The sequence below is a fragment of the Macaca mulatta genome, chromosome 3 (genome assembly GCF_049350105.2).
Source record: "Macaca mulatta isolate MMU2019108-1 chromosome 3, T2T-MMU8v2.0, whole genome shotgun sequence".
NCBI lineage: Eukaryota > Metazoa > Chordata > Mammalia > Primates > Cercopithecidae > Macaca > Macaca mulatta.
Genome location: NC_133408.1, coordinates 147,091,840 through 147,115,216, shown reverse-complemented (window position 1 = coordinate 147,115,216; position 23,377 = coordinate 147,091,840). Strand labels below are relative to the sequence as shown.

General features: G+C 34.0%; 1 protein-coding gene across 1 annotated transcript in view; it reads left to right on the top strand.

Annotated features, from left to right (window-relative positions):
* The window catches only part of COG5 (component of oligomeric golgi complex 5), a 363,078-nt gene that overhangs the window by 62,537 nt on the left and 277,164 nt on the right, over window positions 1–23,377 (top strand). The gene's annotated exons all lie outside the window — the stretch shown is intronic.

Genomic DNA, 23,377 nt, shown 5'->3' with positions numbered 1-23,377 from the left:
AACATTCCATTCTGTCATCTCATTTAAAAAATTTCAGGCTAGGCATGGTAGCTCACACCACCCAGCACTTCGGGAGGCCCGAGGCAGCCTGATCACTTGAGGTCAGGAGTTCGAGACCAGCCTGGCCAACATGATGAAACCCCATCTCTACTGAAAATACAAAAAAATTAGCTGGACATAGTGACACACACCTGTAATCCTAGCTTCTCAGGAGGCTGAGGCAGGAGAATGGAGTGACCCTGGGAGGCGGAGGTTGTAGTGAGCCAAGACTGCGCCACTGCACTCCAGCCTGGACAACAGAGCGAGACTCCGTTTCAAAAAAAAAGAAATTTTACTCCTCTTCCCTTTGTTTTTTAAAGTTTTCTGGATAGGTTAATAGGAATACTTTACGTTAGTGTGGTGTTTTTATTTTTTAAATTTTAGAATGGTAAGAACACTTAACATGAGATCTACCCTCTTAACAGATTTTTAAATGTATAATATGGTATTGTTATCTATAGCACGGTGTTGAACAGCAGATCTCTAGAACTTACTTATCTTGCTTTACTAAAATTTTATGCCCATTGATTAACAACTCCTCATTTCTTCCTCTCCCCCAGCCCCTGGCAGCCACAATTCCATTATTTGCTTCTATGCATTTGTCTATTTTAGACAGCTTATGCCAGTGGAATCATGCAGTATTTGTCCTTCTGTGACTGGCTTATTTTACTAAGCATAATAGCCATAAGGTTCATCCACATTGTTGCATATTGCAGGATTCCTTTCTTGTTTAAGTCAGAATAATATTCTGTTCTATCACATTTAAAAAATCCAGTTATCAGCTGGTGGACATTTAGGTTATTTCTGTATTTTGGCTGTTGTAAATAGTGCTGCTGTGAACATGAGAGCACAGATACCTCTTCAGGATCCTATTTCAGTTATTTTGGGTAAAAACCCAGAAGTGTGAGACTCCTGGATCATGTAGTAATTCTATTTTCAATTTCTTTGAGGAATCACCATACTGTTTTCTATAGGGGTTGTACAATTTTGCATTCCCACTAACAGTATGAAAGGATTCCAATTTCTCAGTAACCTCACCAGCACGTGTCTTGTTTTTTGTTGTTTTTGCTTGTTTGTTTGTTTGTTTTTATAACAACCATTCTAATGGATGTGGGGTGGTATCTTACTGTGGTTTCGATTTGCATTATTCTAATGACTGGTGATATTAATGATCTTTTTATATACTTGTTGGCTGTTTGTATGTATTCTTTGGAGAAACGTCTATTCAAGTCCTTAGCTCATTTTTAATTGGGTTTTTATTTTTGCTATTGAGTTGTAAAGTCCCTTATACATTTTGGAAATTAACCCTTTATCAGATACATGGTTTGTGAATATTTTCTCCCATCTTCTTGTTTCCTTTGCTGTGCAGAACCTCTTTAGTTTCATGTAGTGCCAGTTGTCTGTTTTTTGCATTTGGTGTCTGTGTTTTTGGTCACATCTGTGAAATCATTGCCAAGACCAGTGGTACAGAGTTTTTCCTCACGTGTCGTTCTAGGAGTTTTACAGTTTCAGGTCTAACAGGTAAGTCGTTAATGCATTCTGAGTTGATTTTTGTGTATGGTGTAAGATAAGGGTCCAGTTTCATTCCCTTGCATTTGTATATCTGGTTTTCTTTGTATTTGTTGAAGAGACTGTCATTACCTCCTTGTGTTTTCATGGCACCCTTGTTACACATTGGTTTATCATACATGCATGAATTTATTTCTGGACTCTGTTGCATCAGTTTGTCTTTCTTTTTGCCAGTACCATACTATTTAATTATTATAACTGTGTGTGTGTGTATATATATCTATATCTATATATATATATAAAAAGAAGTATGATGATTCTAGTTATGTTATTGTTTCTCAGAATTCTTTTGACTATTCAGGGTCTTCTGTGGTTCCATATGAATTTTAGATTTTTTTCCTATTTCTCTAAAAAATGCCATTGGGTTTTAGATAGGGATTGCATTGAATCTATAGCCCACTTTGATTAGTAGGGAAATTTTAACGGTATTCAGTCGTCTAATCTATGAACATTAGAAGTATTTCCATTTGTTTGTCTTCTTTAGTTCTTTAGTTTCTTTTATCAGTGTTTTGTAGTTTTGAATATGCAGGTCTTTCACTTTCTTAGTTAAGTCTATTCCTAGTATTTTATTCTTCGGATGCAATTGTAAATGAGATTGTTTTCTTACTATCTTTTTCATATAGATTGTTATTGGTACATAGGAATGAAACTGATTTTTGTATGTTGATTTTGTATTCTGCAACTTCACTGAATTTTTTTATGTTAATAGTTTTTTGGTGGGGTCTTTATGCATTTCTGTAAATATTAGATCATGTTATCTGCAAACAGGGACAGTTTTACTACTTTCCTTTTGATTTGAATGTCTTTTATTTCTTTTTCTTAGTTAATTGCTCTGGCTAGGATTTCCAACACTATAGAAGTGTTGGTGGAGCAGGTGCAGGCTAATACTTGTTTGTCTTTTGTTTTGTAGAGACAGGGCCTTGCTTTGCCATTCAGGCTGGAGTGCAGTGGCAGTGGTGCAGTCATATCTCATTATAACCTCAAACTCCTGGGCTCAAGTGAGCCTCTTGCCTTAGCCTCTTGAATGGCTGGGACACAGGCATGCCACCATGCCTGGCTAATTTTTAATTTTTATTTGGTGGAGATGTAGTCTTGCTGTGTTGTCCAGGCTGGTCTTGAACTCCTAGGCTCAAGTGATTCTCCTGCATTTACCTCCAGAAGTGCTGGCATTATAAGTGTGAGCCACTGTGTCTGGCCTTGTCTTTTTGATCTTAGGGAAAAAGCTTTCAGTCTTTCACAACTGAGTATTTTGTTAGTTGTGTGTTCTTCATATATGACCTTTATTGTGTTGAGGAAGTTTTTCTTTTATTTCTAATTTATTAAATGTTTTTATCATGAAATGGTATTGAGTTTGGTCAAATGCTTTTTCTGCATCGGTTGAAATGGTCATGTGTTTTTTTCCTTTCATCCTATTAATGTGGTGTATTATATTGATTGATTTTTTTTTTTTTTTTTTTTTTGAGACAGAGTCTGGCTCTATTGCCCAGGCTGGAATTCAGTAACATGATCTCAGCTTACTGCAACCTCCACCTCCTGGGTTCAAGGAGTTCTCATGCCTCAGCCTCCCAAGTAGCTGGGATTATAGGTGCATGCCATCATACCCAGCTAATTTTTGTGTTTTTAGTAGAGATGGGGTTTCTCCGTGTTGGCTGGGCTGGTCTCCAACTCCTGACCTCAAGTGATCTACCCGCCTTAGCCTCCGAAAGTGCTGGGATTACAGGCGTGAGCCACCGTGCCCAGTCTGTTGATTAATTTTTGTATGTTGAACTACTCTTGTATTCCAGAGATAGATCCTAGTTGTTCATGATGTATGATCCCTTTAATACGCAGCTGAATTTGGTTTGCTAGTATATTGTTGAGGATTTTTTAATCTGTATTTATACAGGATATTGGACTGTTGTTTTCTTGTAGTGTCTTTGACTTTGGTGTCAGGCAAATGCTGGCCCTAACTCATGACTGAGTTAGGAAGCATTCCCTTCTCTTTAAATTTTGGAAAGAGTTGTAGAAGTATTGATATTTACTCTTTAAATATTTGGTCCAGCTGGGTGTGGTGACATGTGACTGTAATAATCTCAGCTACTCAGGAGGCTAAGGTGGGAGGATCATTTGAGCTCAGGAGTTTGAGATCAGCCTGGGCAAAATAGCGAGACCTTGTCTCTTAAAAAAAAAATGAATAAATGAATGAAAAAAAGAACAAAAATAAATTAAAAAATGAAATAAAGTACTTGGCCAAACTCACCAGTGAAGTTATCTGGTCTGGGATTTCCTTTCTTGGAATTTTCTGCTTTCTTTTATGTTAATAAGATACTTTTGTGTCTTCTATTTTATTTTGTTTGTGTACTTTTTAGCTATATACTTGTACTATTTTTCTAAGAATTACACTGGGGATTGCAACATGCATCTTTAATTACTACAGTCTACTTAGTGTTGAATTACTTCAGGTGAAATAGTAGCTGCTTTGAAGTCTTTGCTAAGTCCCACATATTAGCCCACTCTGAGTCAATTTCTATTGACTTTTTTTTTTCCTTTTCATGCTTATGGATCATCTTACCTCATTTATTTGCATGTGAAATAAATTTTGGTTGAAAACTAGACATTATGGATAGTACATTTTATTGATTCTAGATCCTGTTATGTTCTCTGAGTATCGCTCATGATGTTTTTGTTCTAGCCTGTAGAACAAATTTAACTTGTCTGGTCTTATACTGTACATTATTTTTCCCTGTATTGTGTAGTTGCTGGTTTCGCTCAGTTCTTTAATCTTACAGCTGCCACTTTGAGAATGTAGTACCCTATGGTTTTCCCTGTACCTTTGTAGTTAGCCATCACCAAGGATTCTGGCAAAGTTCGTACTAAAATTATGGCCCTTACCTCTTTTTCCTTTGTGTGTTTCTTCCCTGTCCTTTCAGTTGCTCTGCTAGCCATGAGCTCAGTCCTTTGACATTGCAAGTTAGTAAGGCCCCAGCTTTCTGCCATTATAGCTGTGCACTGTTTGGGGAATGCTATCAGTCTGAAAAAGCAGCAAACTCACTCATCTCACACATCTTTTAAGGGTAGATTCCTCTCTGACTTTAGATTGCTTTTTTCTCCAAATCCCCATTGGATCTCTCCCACGCATATGTAATTTAATGGTAAGGCAGGGATTTGATCTTGCTCCTGTGGCTTTCAGGATTCCACCCCTCAACCTCTTGTCCCCAGCTTTATATTAAATAACTACTCTGCCTGCCCTGATTCCTATTCTCTGCCGTCTCCAGAATGTAAGTCTGTATCTATGGGATTTGGAATGGGAGTTGTGGTAGTGAGTGCCATTAGGCAAAAATGACCAGACTTGCAATTCTTACCCATTGCAATTTCTATAATTAAAAGTAAATCTTTCTTTGGTATATTTCTGCCTTTAGTTATTTCTGTCACCTTCAAGTGCAGTATTCATCGTTTAATGATGGGGATATGTTCTGAGAAATGTGTCTTTAGGCGATTCATCTTTGTGTACTTACACAAACCTAGATGATGTAGCCTACTACACACCTAGGCTATATGGTATATCCTATTGCTTCCAGGCTACAAACCTGGACAGCATGTTGATGTATTGAATATTATAGGCAGTTGTAACACAGTGGTACTTGTGTACTTTAAACATATCTGAACATAGAGAAGGTAATATATTGTGCTAGTTACTATGGCTGTGACATCATAGGCAATAGGAAATTTTCAGCTCCATTATAATCTTATGAGACCACTAACTAAAGCATCATTATGTGGCACATGACTATGGTGTGTTTTTAAAAATGCTTTATGTAGATTTAGAGCTTATCTGCTGGAAACTATGCATGACCAGTTCACTCTGCCATTAGTGGAAGCTAGATGAAACTAATTTGTATTTTCCTGTTTCTCATAGGCACTCAAAGACTGTAAAATTGGATATGCATTGTAAATTTAAATCACTTTGATAACAGTCTATGTAGGTTGAGAGCTTATGCGTTATTTTTAGTTTGAAATAAGAGGTAATATTAAATATAAACTTAAATTTTATGTATATAAAATTTCTGTATTCCCAAAGAACAAATGGATATAATAATGTTGTCAAGTATCTTTACTTTGGTTTTTGGGGTCTATTGCTATTAAATTACTTGTTTTTTGAAAAGATGATACATCTTGTGGAAATTTTTAATAAATACTCAAATTAGTTACATGTTATTGTTTTTCTAGCTATTTAACAGTTTATTTTCTAAGGCACATCTCTGCCTTATTTAGAAGAACAGCAGAAAAACTATGCCAATAGAAGTTGTTCTTTCTTTTTGCCAAAACTAATTCGAAGTAGCAACACCTTTTTCATAGTCTTTGAATATATTTAATATAGGGATTCTAAGAGATTCTAGATGTTGCATGTGTTGAACTCATGGGTCTTGTCACTGATTTAAGTTTGGTGTTGCTTCTATGACAAGAACAATATTGTGCTTTCTAGAAGATACCATCTAAGCCTGTGTCTTCCAATGTGACTTTAGCCTTGTGGTAACATTATTTAGGGATTGAGATTTGTGGGACACAGAGGCAGGTAAGCAAAGAGAGAGGAGTCTAAAATTATAAATAAGTTCTATTTTACAATAAGAAATTTAATTTATTCAGCCATAGGTTATGTTCACATATTTAGATATTCTTTGATTTCAAGAGAAGTAAGGGCTTAGTGATAATAGCTATTCTAATTGATGGATTTACTCATAGTGGTAATATTTAATGATGCAATTGCTCAGTATTTTGAACTCTAATGCTTTTGATCCTAACAGCTTTTGAGGCTAAAGGATAGTATCTTACTCTGTTTTGTACTGCTGTAACAGAATACTACAGATTGAGTAATTTATAAAGAACAAAAATGTTGTATCTCACAGTTCTGGAGGCAGGAAAGTCCATGATCAAGTTGTTGCCATTCGATGTGGGCCTTCATGCTGCATCCTCATGTGGCGGAAGGTACAAGGGCAAGAGAGATGAACTCTGTGTTCCTATGTGGGATAAGAGCAGAAGTGAGAGAACCCACTCCTGCAAACCCTTTTTATAGCAGCATTGCTATATGTGTACATAAGGTGGAGCCTATATGAGCTAAACATCTCCCAAAAGGCCCCACCTCCCAACACTGTTGCATTGGGGATTAAACTTTCAGCATATGAATTTTGGGGGACACATTCAGACCACAGCAGATCATGACATGTTCTGTGGTGTTTTTTCTGACTTCAAATCAGTGCAGCTCAACAAGTATGGCACTATAGGCAGAATAATGGTCCTCCAAAGAGTCCATGTTTTAATCCTTGGAGCCTGTGAATATGTTACCCTACATAGCAAAAGGGTCTTGGCAGATATGATTAAGATTATAGGCTTTGAGAGGGGGAGATTATTCTGGATTGGAAGACGAAGGCAGAAGAGTGGGTGGGATGATGGAAGAAGAGACAGGAAAGATTTGAAGCATGAGAAGTACTTGATTTGCCATCGTTGGTTTTGAAGATGAAAGAAGGAGATCATAAGCCAAGGTATGTAGATGTCTTCTAGAAGCTGGGAACTGTCCTTAGTTGATAGCCTGCAAGGAAACAGGGTCCTCAGTCCCACAACCATAAGGACTTCAATTCTGCCAGCAACCTAAAGGACCAGGGAAACAGATTCTCCCCAATGGCCTCCGGAAGGGATTACAGCGATGCAAACATCTTGGTTTTAGCCTATTGTGACCTGTTTTGAACTTTACCTTCAAAGCTATAAGATAATAAATTTGTGCTTTTTAAGCCTCTGGGTTTGTGGTAATTTTTTACAGTAGCAATAAGAAACTAATACATGCAGCGTTTGTACTATGTCAGTTACATGGAAAGAGGACTGTTTGTTTTGGAGGAAGAAGAATGATCTTTGAAGTTATTCTCTAGAAAGACATTAGAGTTAAAGCGAAGTAAACTACACACACACACACGCACACACACACACGCACACACGCGCACACACACACGCGCACACACACACTATCTATTACTGTTGTTTTTTTTTTTTACTATGTCCTGACTGTCCTGACAGAAAAGTGTCAGAATTATAAGACTTTGTTTTGGGAGAAACTAGATATTTTTTTATACACAGGTACAAAATATTAACTGATGATTTAAAATAAACAGCTATAATTGGATATTGCTTATAAAATATCTTTTATACGTGTCCATCTGTTTATGTGCCTGTTTTAGAATTATGCAGATTAATGAATTTCATTCTTAGTCTTTGGGATGCTTACAGGATATTATCACAGATCTGACTACAGGTGTAGGGTGAGTCTATTTATGAGTCGTAGTTATTTAATTTCTAACAGAAGAATATATTTAGTCAAGATTTTAGTACAGTGAGCAGGAGATTTCTCATGGAATTTTCTATTGAGGCTAGTTCTTCAAAATCATGTTCGTTTTGCATTGTGTTGTGAGGAATCCTTGTGATTTGGATGAAAGGAATGTTGAGCTGTTTCACTTTGGTCTCCTAATTTTGCTTCATTGAGAGTGGTTTGCTCTTATCTTGTTTATAAATATGAGTTTTGTAAACTATTTTATTTGGAAAAGAAAAAGTTCCTTTGCTAAAAGGACTTTGAAAATGGAAGCCATATTATTTCCTGGGAGAAGTAATAGAACATTCATTGGCAGCTGTAGGGTATGAGCCTTCACTTGGGAAAAGACTTGAGGAAGAATGGCATCTTAGGACAAAATGGAGAGCATGAATGGTTAACATATGTATCAACAGTCTATGTGGAGTAAGAGAGTGAGGGGGATAAAATGGTGTTTTATTGGGATGTGCTGTATGATAACCCACATCCTCCAGCTTTGTCTAGTTACTCTTCAGGGATGGAAGAGTACCCAGGATATTGATCTCTTTGGAAGATAAAGAAGCAAAGTAATCTCTGCTTGGTCTTTTCCATTAATGCCAAGTTGTGATAATTGCAGGACAGAAGGTAGAGGATAGAGAGAAGGTATTTTGTTTGTATGCTGTTGTTTTTGATGAAGTTTGAGGATATTGAAGAATAACCACCTAATTAATTGATTTGGAGACTTTCTACCTAAAACTAAGTACGAAATTGATATTTTAAAGTGAGTTAAATGGTAGCAACAACATTAAAAACTGCAAAGGATTAGTTAGGAAGACTTCTACTGAGGATAAATGATTTTGAATAAATCTTGTTGAATGGGCATATGGAGACTAGTTATTTTAACATAATAATGAGAACAACACTGTATTCATAAACTTTTTTCCATCAAAATAATACTTTATTAATACTTTAGAGGCTTTATAACATCATAAAGTGATACCATAAACTATTATAATCATTTCTGCCATATAATTTGTGATTAAGAGACAAGAAAGAATAGGCTTTGAAACCATTTAGATCTTGGTTTAAATCCCATTTCCATCCCTGTTTCTAACTGTGAATTACCAGAAGTTAACTTCTCACTCAGGTTTCGGAGGACTGTTAGGAAGTAGTAACAAGCCAGAGTAGATTTCCTTTGACCCTGCCCAGTATATAGTAGGTCTTCAAAATATTGCTTTCCTTCTGTTTTCTTTCTTTAGAAATATAACTAAAGAACAAATTAATGTGATATTTTGATGATCATTTGGAGCATACATCATAATTTGTGATTGTGTGTTCTACTTCTGTGTGCTCAAAAATACTGTTCCCCATCTCCCATTACATCATGTAATGCTTTTCTTGAAAAAAAAAAAAAAAAAAGAAAAGGATGGTATTTTGTACACACATTTCTCATGCATATTTTTCTAGGAACAAGATATTGGAGTATTACTGTAAAGATTTCTGTGTTAAAGATGGACACTGGCAAGACACCGTGGCATGTGCCTGTAATCCCAACTACTTGAGAGGCTAAGGTGGGAGGATCTCTTGAGCTCAAGGGTTTGAGGTTATCCTGGGCAATATAACAGGACCCTATCTCAGAGAGGTGGGATGGGGGACAGTACTGGAAGAGAGTAGAAACATTTAAGAAAAGTGAAAATCAAGTCTCTGAAATTTCTACTGAGGTAAGAAATCATAATCATTCCTTTTAAAAATAATTTATTCCTTTAAAAAATAGCTACATCACATAATTGAATTAAAAATGTATTTGTTAGTTGTTTTTAAAATAAAATTTAAAAATAATAATGATAAAAGTTTCCATTGATTGCTGTATGGCAGGTACGATGCTGAACATTGTTTGTGCTTATCTCACTGAAGCTTCACAACTCTGTGAGGTAGATGCTATCATTTTACAGATGGGCAAAGAGAATCAGATGAGTTGCATTCCTGGATCACACGGCTAGTAGGAAGAAGAGTTGGATTTCTTTCTCTTTTTAAAAAAAATCTCCTGGGCAATTATTTGCTGTGTTGCAAATTAGGTGTTGAATACACGTGCCCTTAAAGTTTTTGATATGACTGGGAGGCTTTCTTTGGGGGTCATTCCTTTGTAAGTAGTTATTAGGTTACATACTTAACATGTATAGTCATTGTGAAGTAAGAATTTGAGGTTACAGTGTGAGTTTTCTTCCTCACTAAACATATATTTTTTTCTTTTTTAACACTGGGTGAACTTGTTTTCTTGGACTTTCTCTTTTATTTCTTCAAGTTATACTCTGGTAGAGGTGGTAATGGGGACCAGACTTCTGTAAGACAAAAGTATATGTGAACTTAGAACTTTAGTAAATTTGGGTAGGGTTATAACAATATTATTTGTCACCGGAAGCTGAATTAACTATACAGCTTTCCTTTTTAAATTTAATGTGATAGATGGTGCCTCTTCCATTGATGCAGTCTGCATTTTCTTTTAAACCATCATTTATCTCAGCTGAGATATGAAATTGGTTTGGGATTTAAATGTATTCATTTTTAATATTCCAAGAAAATAAGAATACATTTTAGTGAAGAGTTTATATTTTGCTTCTATTTACTTAAATGTGTTTTAGAGAACATTTTAAGGACATTAAACAGGCATCATTTAAATGGTCCCTACAGTTTTAACATTTTAGTGAAGTATGGAAAAAAGTGCATATACTGTAAATGTACAACTTAATTAATTTTCGCCTCTATAGTTTTCATAGCCTGGCCTAATTACAGATACAAGAAAACAGAGGAAAACTTACTCAAGGAACATTCCAAAGGTTGGAAAAATCACAATGTACTGTGTTTGGTTGCTCAGGTCTCTAAAAATGGAAAATGGCAGGTTTCATATATGTAACATTATAACTTTGGGGAAATGCATAGTTTGAAAGCAGGAGGAAGAAATGAGAAAAATGCTGTTATTCTTTAAAAAATTTTTTTATTAATATTTTGAGGCAGGGTCTTATTCTGTTGCCCAGGTTCGAGTGCAGTGGTACAATCTTGGCTCACTGCAACCTCTGCCTCCTGGGCTCAGGTGATCCTCTCTTGAGAAGGATCTAGGCTCTTGAGAAGCTGGTATTGCAGGCGTGCACCACCATGCCCAACTAATTTTTGTATTTTTTGTGGAGGGATGGGGTTTTACTATGTTGCCCAGGCTGCTCTTGAATTCCTGGCCTCAAGTGATCTACCTTCCTTGGCCTCCCAAAGTGCTGGGATTACAGGCGTGAGCTACTGCACCCAGCTTATTATTCTTTTGGCTTAAACCAAATAATTGATAATAATGATATGTTTTCATCTTTTTCAATTTCTTCAAAATATTACAAGGGAATGAGCATATTGTATAGTATGCTCATGAATAAAAGATAGCAGAAAACAAAACACAAGAGAAACAAGATCTGGATGTCTTAGTCAACAACTTAGTCTCAATCTGGACAGTACTTTGTGAGAAAATGTCTTTTCTAAGTATTATATCCAGATGACCAATTTATTTGATTTTCACAGGCTCAATTTTTCATATGTATATATTTTTTAATAATATAATTTTACACTTATGTTTGATAACTATCAGTACGGACCCAAAATGTAGCAGAGGAAGGAATTTTTGTAAAGGCCTGCCATGTGCTATATTTTTACATTTTTTTAAATAAATGGGCTTGGAATGATCAGCTCAATTTTGTATATTTTTAAAATGAAATACTACTGTCATACTTTCAATGGTTTAATAAAACAATATTTCTTATAAATATTTTTAATTTGTAAAGTTATATTAACAATATATGTTCATTGTGAAAACTAGAAAATTGAGGCATATGTTGATTGCTGAAAACTAAAAACTACAGATATAATCTTGAGATTCATTATCAGCATTTTCAGAAACTAACCTCTCAACTGTTTGCCTATGCATTACTGTATTTATTAGACATACTATTTTGTACCTAAGATTACATTATGGACATAATACCATGTTAAGAAACATAAATCCATGTCATAATTTTAGTGGCTGGATAATATTTAAAAACTATCCAATACTTTATGTAAATAATCTATTGTTAATTATTTTAGTCAAACTTTTTTTTACTGGTATAAACACTGTTTTGATCATCCTTAAACATACATCTTTGCACAGTTGTTCAATTGTTTCCTTATGATACGTTTTAGAAGTTGAATTTCTTGATCAAAGGTCGCGTTTGAGGTTTTTGCTTAATATTTCAAAACAAAATATATTTTGTGTAGTAACGTGAAAAATACTCATAGGTTTATCAAAATTGTTAGTCATAAGCACTTAAAAATTATTTTCTAGCCAGGCACGGTGCCTCACACCTATAATCCTGATACTTTGGGAGGCCAGGTGAGAGGATTGTTTGAGATCAGCCTGGGCAACATAGTGAGACCCCCATCTCTAAAAAAAAAGAAAAAAATTGAAATTGTTTGCTAAGCACATGTAAACATTGGGATATTAATTTGTTTTAAAATTTATTCTAATTTGGATTTGTTTTTGCTGTATGTAGTTGAAGAGTTTTGTGTTTGTCATTCTTTTTCATTGGTGAGTTACCTGTTTGTATTCTGTGCCTGTTTTCCTTTTGCCATGTTGGTTTGTAACTATTCTTTATATAATAGAGGTAAATTTGCTTTACTACATAAGTTGTAAGTATGTTTCCCAGTTTATTCTTTGATGTTTTAGGTTTAATTTTAGAAGTTTTATAATTATACTTGTTAATCTTTTACTTAGTAATGGATTTATTTGGTTCCTCACCACAATATTACAAAAATATTCACTTCCATATTATTGGATGTTTTTTATGATTTTACTTTTACCTGTCTGCTGTTTATTTTGGTGTAACTTACGCACATAGCAACCACATCTCACAACTCTAGGCAGTACTATTTACTGTCACATAGAATATAATGTAAACTGTGCTTTCTGGAGTTGTACAACTCACTGACTCTGGGAATGGTTAAGCATTAAGCCCTGTTTTTCCATTGTTTAGTTACTTCTCCAACACAACTTAATTAATAATCCATCACTTCACAGATTTGGAATATGTTATTTTTCATAATAAATTCTTATATTTGCTTAAGTCTTGTATGGACTTTCTGTTGCAGTTCAGTTGTTTGTATATTATTTTCCTTTTTAAATCTTAGGATTATGGTTTTTGTTGCATTTTAGTTATTTTTCACTTATTACTATTTACAGCTAGATTTTTTACTGTTTTCTTTTTTATCGTTTTTAATAGGAAAATAGAATTGGACATATGCATTTTCCACTGGCATTTTTTTTCCAAGACTGTGTCTTTGAGTAATTTGTATGGTGTCTTAATTCTACATTTGAAAAATATGAAGACATTGCTGCAATATTTGGATTTGAATTATTTTCTGTTATATATTATGTTGTATTTTAAGTCTCAGTGATGAGTATCTGGTTGAAGATTTGTGATCAGGATTGAAAATGAGCAGAATTGTATTTTAGGTAAATGGAAATGGAAATTGTGAGAGATTGCTAGCCTCTGACTTGATATCTTCACCTTACAGGGGTATCGGGTATTGAGGGCATAAACTATGATGATGGAAATAGAAAGTGAAAAATGTATGTTTTTCAACATACGCTTCCATACTGTTAAGTCTAGAAAGACTTTCTCTAGGCTTTGGGATTAAATTATAATTTTTTTTTGGCCCGGCGAACATGAATGTAACCTATTTTCCAGCTTTATCTCCGTCTGCTTCTACATTCATAGAGTGTGGAGTCTACCAAAGTGAATTGTTTCCTGGAGACTTGCTTTTCTTGCTTCTGTACAATTGCCCAAGTTTGTGCCTCTGCCTAATGTGCTGTCCTTGCCCTGATGCCATCAGCCAGTCTCATCCTTCATTCAGAGTTCATTTCAAGTGCCATTTGCTTTCTACACCTTTTCCAGGTACATGTGCCTCCTTTTCCTTTGAGCCCAATTGCTCTTTACTTATAGTCTTACTATATTTTGCCTTGTGACATTGATGTTGGCATATTTATCTTATCTCCTCTGCTTCTGTAAGCAAATACAACCCCAATGTTTTATGAAATGTTCAAATTTGGCATTAAGTGAGGGCTAAGTTCTATCATAATGGACCCTTTAAAAGTGCTTTTATAATTTTTTTCAGTGCTTAAAATATAACAGACTTGTATACTATAGTAACTAGGATTTATGATTATTGTTGTCAGACAATTTAGTCTGGGTGTATTTGTGTCACTAGATTCTGTGACATGTTATTCACCAAGTTTTTAGAAACATTTATTTAGTTTGAGAAGCCAGTTACATTGTAAAATCGGTAAGCATATGTGTTAATATAAATAGTACCGATAGAAGAATACTGTATTTAACAGTATCTTATTTCTTGTGTTTGACAATGGTGATAAAGCATTTGTAGGGTATCCTTTGTCATGTAATTCAGAACACAGTTCTTTTAGCTGTTATTGTATCTGTTCTAACTGTATCTTTGAATCAAATCATCAGTTTTGAGAACCAGAAATTTCAGGCAAAGTAGACTTTTCTTAAAATTAGTTAATGAAAATTCAGTTCTTTAGCTTATTTCAGAATTTGGTAACAGCAACCTCTGCACAAAACAGAGTGGCGTTCTTGAGATTTTAGTCTTTTCAGCTCTGGTGGCTATTCAAGTTTGTGTTCTGTACTTTATAATTTCCCTGTCAATTATTTTCCATAATTTTGTTGAGAGAGAATATTTGTGGAAGGTATTTCTGAAGATTATCAGTCCATGCTCCATTTCTCTTAGTGAATCTCTGAAGGTTGTGGGGTAAGGGAAGGAGAAAGTAACTGTATTAGAAAACCTAGAGGCCATTTTTGTTTTTAAGAACACTTGTCTTCTTTTCAGTTGGAGGTACTACCCTTCCCTTTCTACCCAGTCTGATTGACCTCTTAGTTGTGTTATGAAATGATTCAAATCCACTGTTTTAACGTTCTAGAATCTATCCCTGGATTAAACCAGAGTTGCAGAGGGTTTTATACCTAGACAACCATTCCCATCTAATTCTTTTTACTAAATTTCACTTTAGTTTGATGTTATTATTGTACATTGAGAGTAATTATAATCATTAGCTATGTGAGACTTCTTGTCGCCTTTTCTACAAGGTTGTTGTGGCCAATGTTATACATTGAGGGATATAAGAAACAACCACGTGAGACTTCAGATATCGTTATAGTTGTGGAAAACATTGAGAAGACCCATGAGAGACATGGGAAGGCCCATGAGAGTCACTGCTCTCTGGTCTTAGTATCAATAGTTGTACTTGTACATCTAGGGAGTTTTTAATCTTACCAATGCTGAGACATGTAATCAGCTCCTTTTCCCTGTTTAAATGACCTAGTAGAAAGTACATAGAATTCAAGGAAAGAGCCTAAAATAAAAATTAAAAAGAAATCATAAGGAACAATTTGTGGCTCACCTCTTGCCAGAATACAGGACTTAATGATACAAGTATTTTTTCGTCCTTTTCATGCTCTTTGCTCTGATTTTATTATTTTTTTGTTTAGTTCAGTTGTATCTAAAATTCTATGCCTTTTAAAGTCATCTTGCTGTGTGCAATGATGTGCGCCTGTCTCCCCAGCCACTTGAGATGCTGAGCAGGGAGGATTGCTTGAACCCAGGAGTACGAGGCCAACCTGGGCAAACTAGTGAGACCCTGTCTCAAAACAGAAAAAGAAAATGCTAACGTTATTTTATATTATCTTTAGGATAAGGGAGGATATACATAAATAAAATTATATCTAACATTTACCAATTTTGTTTCCCTGCTTTCTTCCTAACACTGACGATGATTTTTATTTTAATTTTGGGTTATATACTCTTTAGAGGATCTTCCTGAATTTGAATCTTTGTTCTAGGAAAAAAAAAGTGCATAACCACACCCATGGCTTTTTGCATCTGATTTAGGGTACTTTATGAGATCCTGGGAAACCCTATACTAAAGCCATTGTTTATCTGGAATATATTATTTGGCAAATATTTTTCTATAATGTGGCCATATCCAGTCACCTGAATTATTGTCTTTGTAACTTTTTTTTTTCTTTTTTTTTTTTTGAGACGGAGTTTCGTTCTTGTTGCCCCCCCAGTCTGGAGTGCAATGGTGCGATCTCGCCTCACCACAACCTTTGCCTCCCAGGTTCAAGTGATTCTCCTGCCTCAGCCTCCCAAGTAGCTGGGATTACAGGCATGCACCACCACACCTGGCTAATTTTGTATTTTTAGTAGAGATGGGTTTCTCCATGTTGGTCAGGCTGGTCTCAAACTCCCGACCTCAGGTGATCCACCCACCTAAGCCTCCTAAAGTGCTGGGATTACAGGCGTGAGCCACCACTCCCGGCCTTGTCTTTGTATCTTTAAGTTGTATTTGCTAGCAGCTGATTTTCAATAATGCTCATTTTCAATAATAAGTTGTGATAGGTTAGTTTCATGATTAAATCAATGAAAATACTAAAAACCAAAAGTAACAACAAAAGATAATATCAGTGTGGTTGGAAAAAATTCCTAGTGAAAGGGTTAATAAGAAATGTTCCTAGAGTAGTGTTTCTGTAATACCATTTGTGGCATTTATCAAGTATCAGTATTACTTAAACTATTATAAAACAGCATAGGAATTTAAATTAAAGGATGTCATAAAATTATCAAAGATTAGGTTACTGTTTACTAAGTTGCATTAATGGTACAAAGTAAATAATAATAGCAAAGGAAAAATATTTGATTCAGACCTCTACATAACCTGAATGGCATTTGTTCAAAACTATACAAAATATGATTTGTAAGTATTTTCACTGCAAGTTTCTTTTAGAAGTAATTCTTTTATGTCAATTATGTTTTAGTGGAAGTTTTATAGTGAAATGAGCAAAAATGTGCAAGAATAGTACTTCTGGTTTGAGTATGAATTTTATGAAAAATAGTAGCCATGCAATTTTATAATTAATTGAGTAGTTTGGTTGAGTGAAGTACGTAACAGTTTATGGTGAATGTGTTTGGTAGCATTTTATCTTCTGGTTCTTAAAGGAAACTTTTGTCTAGATAACCTTGTTTAAAGAAACAACATTTTATTTCTTAGAAAGCTAATGTAGTACTGGATTATAGTATATATAATCCAACTAAAATTTAATCAGTTAAAATGAAGTAAATGGAGGAATTTTTTTCAAGACGGCAGTACAGTCTGAATTAAGAGCTGCTTCTGTACCTTTTCATTTATTGAATGTCGCCTTGATACATAGTCTGTGTTCTGAAATCTAAAGTAGTAATTCTTAAATGTCAGCACACAAGGCACCTGAGAGTACTTACTAAAACATATATTGGTTGGGTGTGGTGGCTCACACCTGTAATCCCAGAACTTTGGGAGGCCAAGGCGGGAGGATTGCTTGAGACCAGGAGTTTGAGACCAGCCTGGGCGACATAATGAGACCCCGTCTCTACAGACATATTTTTAAAAATTAGCTCGTCATGGTGGTGCATGCCTGTAGTCCCGGCTACTTGGGAGGCTGAGGTGAGAGAATCACTTGCACCTCAGAGTTTGAGGCTGCAGTGAGCCATGATTGTACCACTGCATCTCAACCTGGGTGAGAGAACAAGTCTCTGTCTCTAAAAAAAAAAAAAAAAAAAAAAAAAAATTTTTTTTTCAGGACTGCAACCTCAGAGATTCTGATTCAGTAAGTCAGAGGGTCAGATATGGGGCCCAGGAATTGGCATTTTAAAAAGTACTGCAGAATCTCTGATATAGGTGGACTACATTTTGAGAAACAACCTTCTAAACAAGATAAAACAGTAGGGTCTGAGGTTTAAAATTTGTTCGTTTTCAATTCCACTAATATTTACTGATCAGTTGGTATGTATCAGGTACTTTTTTGGGAGGCATTATAAAAGCAGTATAAAGGTGTTATAAAAGTAGTGCGAAAGTACATTAGTATTACCAACTGTTACTGTATTGTGTGCATTTAAGACAGTTTTTACAAAGTTGTTAGGTAACTACAGTTTGCTAGCATTTTGTTGTTTGTAAGAAGTGATAGTTGGAAAAAATTTAACAGCAAAAGAAAAGACAAAGTTTCTTAAGAATTGAGAGTAAGACTTTTAAAGTACAGAGTATGTACATTTGATATTTTATATTTCAACCTATCCTAAGTCATTAGCAATATTTTGATTGAAATATATATCTTTGATTCTTCTTTACTCAATCAGTATGCAGTATACCCAATCAGTGTACTCAGTTTGTAGTATATGACATATGGGATTGTGTATAATATTACTGGCTGATTGAAATATAAATTTATTAATATATAATGATTACCTCACTACAGTCCCATATGTATTTCCCACTCCTGCAGCCTATGTTTAATATGGCCAGTGCTGTCATTTGTTAGCATTAACATTTTAAAATTTTATATTACGTTTAAAACATTTAATTTTTCAAATCTCGTGAGTATTATGTGTCCACAGCTGTCTGAGGGAAAAGCAGTTTCCCCATAACCTTGTCATCCTTGCTAGCCACTTTCTCTCTTCATCCTGAGAAATTGGTTGATGTGCTTTGGTAGTCTGCCTTTGCTTAATACCTCTCAGAAAAATATGACATATTGCTCTCACAGAAGCAGGGTGACGAAAATGACCTCAATCCCAGACAGACTTAGCTCACCTCCCTTATCTTACTTGATGCCTCAGGGTTTGATAGTGGCAGGGAGTTGATATTGGTGTCAGTGACAGGAATGACAGCACATTTTACCACTTGCTGGTGCAAGTACAAAGCTGTCATATTTGAAAGCCATGGATACAGCTTATGGAGGCCTGTAGAAAATGTGTGAATAGAATGGGAGAGACACTTAGGATTATTTTCACATGTTGTTTTAATATGAGCAAGGGAGGAAAGATTATTGTGATTACGTTTGCTTGGCTCTTTTTGTCCTGAAAAAATGAGTATTTCTTAAAAGGTGATGGCTTTTGTATTAGTGATAAGCCCACTTTTCCATTTGTTTCCACATTTCAATGCCATTTTGTTCTAAATATCTATAAATTGTAATATTTAATATTTATTCCACTTGTTATGATGCAGTGTTTGTTGTTATATTTCTAGTATGTGCAGCCTGTCAATAGGGGTATCTTTTGCTTTTTTGAATGCTTTTTAGAAAAAAGTCAATCTTCAAATTAGTTTTCTTTTGTGAACTCTAACCTACGATTCTGTATTCTATTCGTATTTCTCTAACAGCTTAACATCTTTGAGTATTTTAGGTCTTTTTCCAGCCTCATCTGGGTTCTTTTATCTCCTTACTTTCTCTTTTATGATGTGATCTGAACTTTTAAAATTTCTAACATTTATTATTGGTCAACTCATTTTTAACTTTCTTAGAGTTCACTGCAGTCACTGAGTCGGGGGCTTACATTCAGGAGTATATACAGGTGCTCATCTGAGATATAAAGAAAATATTTGCTAAAAGTTTACTTTAGTATTCTTATTTCTCATCTTATTTGGTGAAAAGGATAAAAGAAATACATTATTTTATGGTTTTCCCATTGCTTCTTGCCTTCATTCTGAAATATAACCTTCTCAGTGGCCAAGTTACCTTTGGCAACTGAACATTTTAATTTTTAATTGAAACTGAAAATGTAAATTTTCTAACATGATTTTCAAATACAGTTTGAAGCCACTTAAATGGAATAGAAAAAGCTTTATTTGCCCTTTCATTACTATTATCCTTTAGAAATCTTGCTATTTTAAAAAAATTTAATTAAAAACTATTTGTATGTAGCCATTAACAAAGAATGAGGACAATACGTATATAAGGAGTTGGATGGATGCCTGTGATTCAGGGAAAATAGCAAAGGATGACATTTGTGTGTTTTACTTCATGTACGTTGGTATTTTCTCACCGTGTATTTTATAGTTAAAATAATTATTAGAAAATATGTGTTTAATGAAAAAATGGAATAAACCAATTGAAATATATATAAGGTAGATAATTTAAAACATCAATTAGAAATTTTCATTCTGAATAGCTTCTAATAACTAGAACATTATTTAATGTTATTTTACTTCATTGAGTGTTCTGCCTTGCCAAATATTCTTTTTGTTTTTGCCTGTGTTATCAGTGTAATTTACACAAAGCATAATTAAATAGTTATTTGATTATTGCGGGTAATCTGTTTCTTATGGTCTTCCTTATGGTCATCATTTTTAATTCTTCAGTCTCTTATGCCAGCTTTCTTGCCTAGCTAGTTAGAAAATATTGATTCTGCCTTCACATTACCTGTCACATCTGTATACTCCCTTGTCAAGCTAGTGCCATCACTTTTTGCCAGGCTTTTCACTAGCTATGAAGGTGATGGCAGCAGCTTCCTATTTTCTGTGTCTTACCTCATCAATTCTGTCTATGTATTGCTGTTTTATTTGTTTTTTTGAAGCTCATTTTTTCACCTTGTATTCCCCTGCTCAGATATCTCTTCTAGCATAAGATAGAAGCCTTTCTTCTTAAATTCAACATGATCCCTTTCTTCTTAAGTCTATTAAGAACTTTATTCTTCTTTTATAGTATTTACCACATCTGCCTCTGTTTTTAGGTATTGTCATACTTTTTAATACCTAGATTATAAGCTCTTGAGAGTAATGACTATCATATAATTCAAACTATCTGCCAAAATGCCTCTTTTCTGTAAGATTTTAAATGCTAATTGAATCACAAAGCTAGTACTTAATTGTATAATCATGAAATGCAATAAAATTAAAAGTTTTATTGACTTTGGGAAGTAGCCTTGAAATACTATGTGAAATAAGCCCTACTAAGTTCCTGTTTTCTAATAATGTTATATTTTTTTAACCCTTAAGTCTAATTTCAGTTCAATGAGGAATCTAGTTTTTAATGCCCAGGGAACTGAGATTTTGCTACACATTCGTCCCCGCTTATCGTCAGGGATACATCCCAAGACTGCCAGAGAATGCCTGAAACCATGGATAGTATCGAACCCTATATATAGTATAACATGTACTATGTTTTTTTCCTATACATACATACCTATGATAAAGTTTAAATCATATGTTAGGCACAGTAGGATATTAACAACAAGTAATAATAAAGTAGTACAATTATACATAAATTTATAAATAAGTTTAAATATAACAATTTAAAACTTATAAATTGTTTATTTCTGGAATTTTCCATTTAATATTTTTGGACCACAGAGTTGACCATGCTGACTGACCATGGGTAACTGAAGCTGCAGCAGGTAAAACCACAGATAAGGGGAGACTACTGTTACTTTAGTTAAAGGATGAAAGAATAGAACATACACCTAAAAATTGACTTGGGTCAGAAGTACAGAATGATTATGAATAGCATTTTAAAGATGTATAATTGTAAATAATTCTACCTTCACAATAACTTTGAACATTTGTTCAGTAGTAGTTGGTAGAGTAACAACTCCCTTAAATTAACACACAAAACAAAGCAAATAAAATTTACCATATCTTGTTGAGCTTATCTTTGGTTGGTATTTAAAATACTATGTGGAATAAGCCCTACTAAGGACTACTAAGGGCTTTTTATCCTTTGGAAGAACTGGCCCAGTTAACTATGTAGAAATTGATGTCTATGCCTATGATTTATAATATATGGATAGAAAAATGTAGTTTTAAGAAGGCTCCCATATTGAATTTATTGTTGCCTCTATTGCTTTTGCATTTTAAATTTTTCATTCTAACAGGAAGAATTAGCCTTAATGCTTTTTTGAGCAAAATTATTTGAAATAAAGTGAAAAATTCACACATTGTAATGAAGACCAATGTAAAGAAAGTAGAAATATTTTCTTTTCATAGAACAGATATTTAATACAAAAAGTTGTCTAAGTTTCTCATTCTCACATTTAAGCTGAGGTCAGTAGTTGGAAACATAGTTGTGACTTGTTTTTGAAGCTAAATTTTTAACACATAAATATTATTTTGATTTACGTGTTATATGCTACTTAGCACATTAAAAAGCTATTAGAAGTTTTCTGATAGGTATTGTCGTAAATCAGTTGATGCACTTTTATATACCTGAAAGATCATTACAGATGGTCAGAAATGATTGTTAAATGTCTGCTTCAGTGTCAAGTATAGAAATGATAGCAGTTTAAAGGGCAATGTTGTAATATTTACCATTTATTTCTTATTTAATTTCTTATTACAGAGGACAAGAAGGCATGAAAGCAGTTTAGACAAATATAATAGAAATCTCTGTTTTTATACTGAGTTCTTTGGCATAGTTATAAACCTGAAGAATAAAAATATTTAAAACAAGGGAGTTTTTCTTAATATGAAGGTTCTAAAAATAGTCTAATTTTTATTAAGATTATAAAACTAGATATTAAAAATTTATGCTTGGGAGTCCAATTATAAAATTCATTTTAAAAATTTTTAAATGAAGATATTAATGAGTTTGTTTTATTTCCTGGGGTAAAAAATAAAATAAAAGAAGATTAGGAGCTAGTCAGTGCCAAATGTATTTACCAAATGAAAATTTTCTTAATCCTTTTGTGCCTGAAGTGTTAATTTCTTTTTGGCGTTTCAAAAAATATCTCACTTGCTTATGCTACATTTTGTTAAATTGAAGCATTTTTTTTTAAATTCCAAAGAAACAGTAGAAAATAAGGCAGAAGGAAACTGGGCTTTTGCCAAGATTTGACATTATGTTAACATTATTATCAGAAGTAAATTACTATTTAATTTGCCATGTAACCTTAGTGAGTTCAAGCTATTGCATGGTATTCATTTCTCCAAGGATTAGGGTATTCAGTAAACTAGACTAGATAAATCTCATTTATTTGTATAAAAGTGATATACTATTGATTTTTGAGACATTTAATATTTTCTTTAAAAATGAATTGCTACTTGGTTTAGTGGATACAGTTTCAGAAAATAGAATAAAAGTTCAGCTAACCAATTACAATGCAGTAAGTATTTTCCTATTTTAAATAACTTATGGCAAATTTTCTGATAGTGATATTGGCACTTATTGATAGATTATTACGTTATAACAACTGGAAAATGTTTGTTTGATATGAGATTCCCAATCCTTGTAATCCATAGTTAAGGTTAGTAATTTCATGATTTTCCCACATGAATTGAGGGTTAGAGAGAAAAATACCTGAAGTTAAATTAAGTGATAGTACAGTAGAAAAGTGACAAGACTTATTGTTACCTTAGTGATTTTCAGTGTGGAAATAAAACAACTACATTTTTAAATACTTGGGAGCTATGATTTGGTAGGAACACTGTATAAACTGTATTACTCTAAAGTTGTATGTATCTAAAATTAGAGGCTTTGTTAGACTTTTCTATAATGATTTAAAGTCTTTTCTTTTTCATTCCTGGTATTCAGATTTGGGTATTTAACTTTCTGTTATACGAAAGGGCTGAGTTGAATAAAGTTA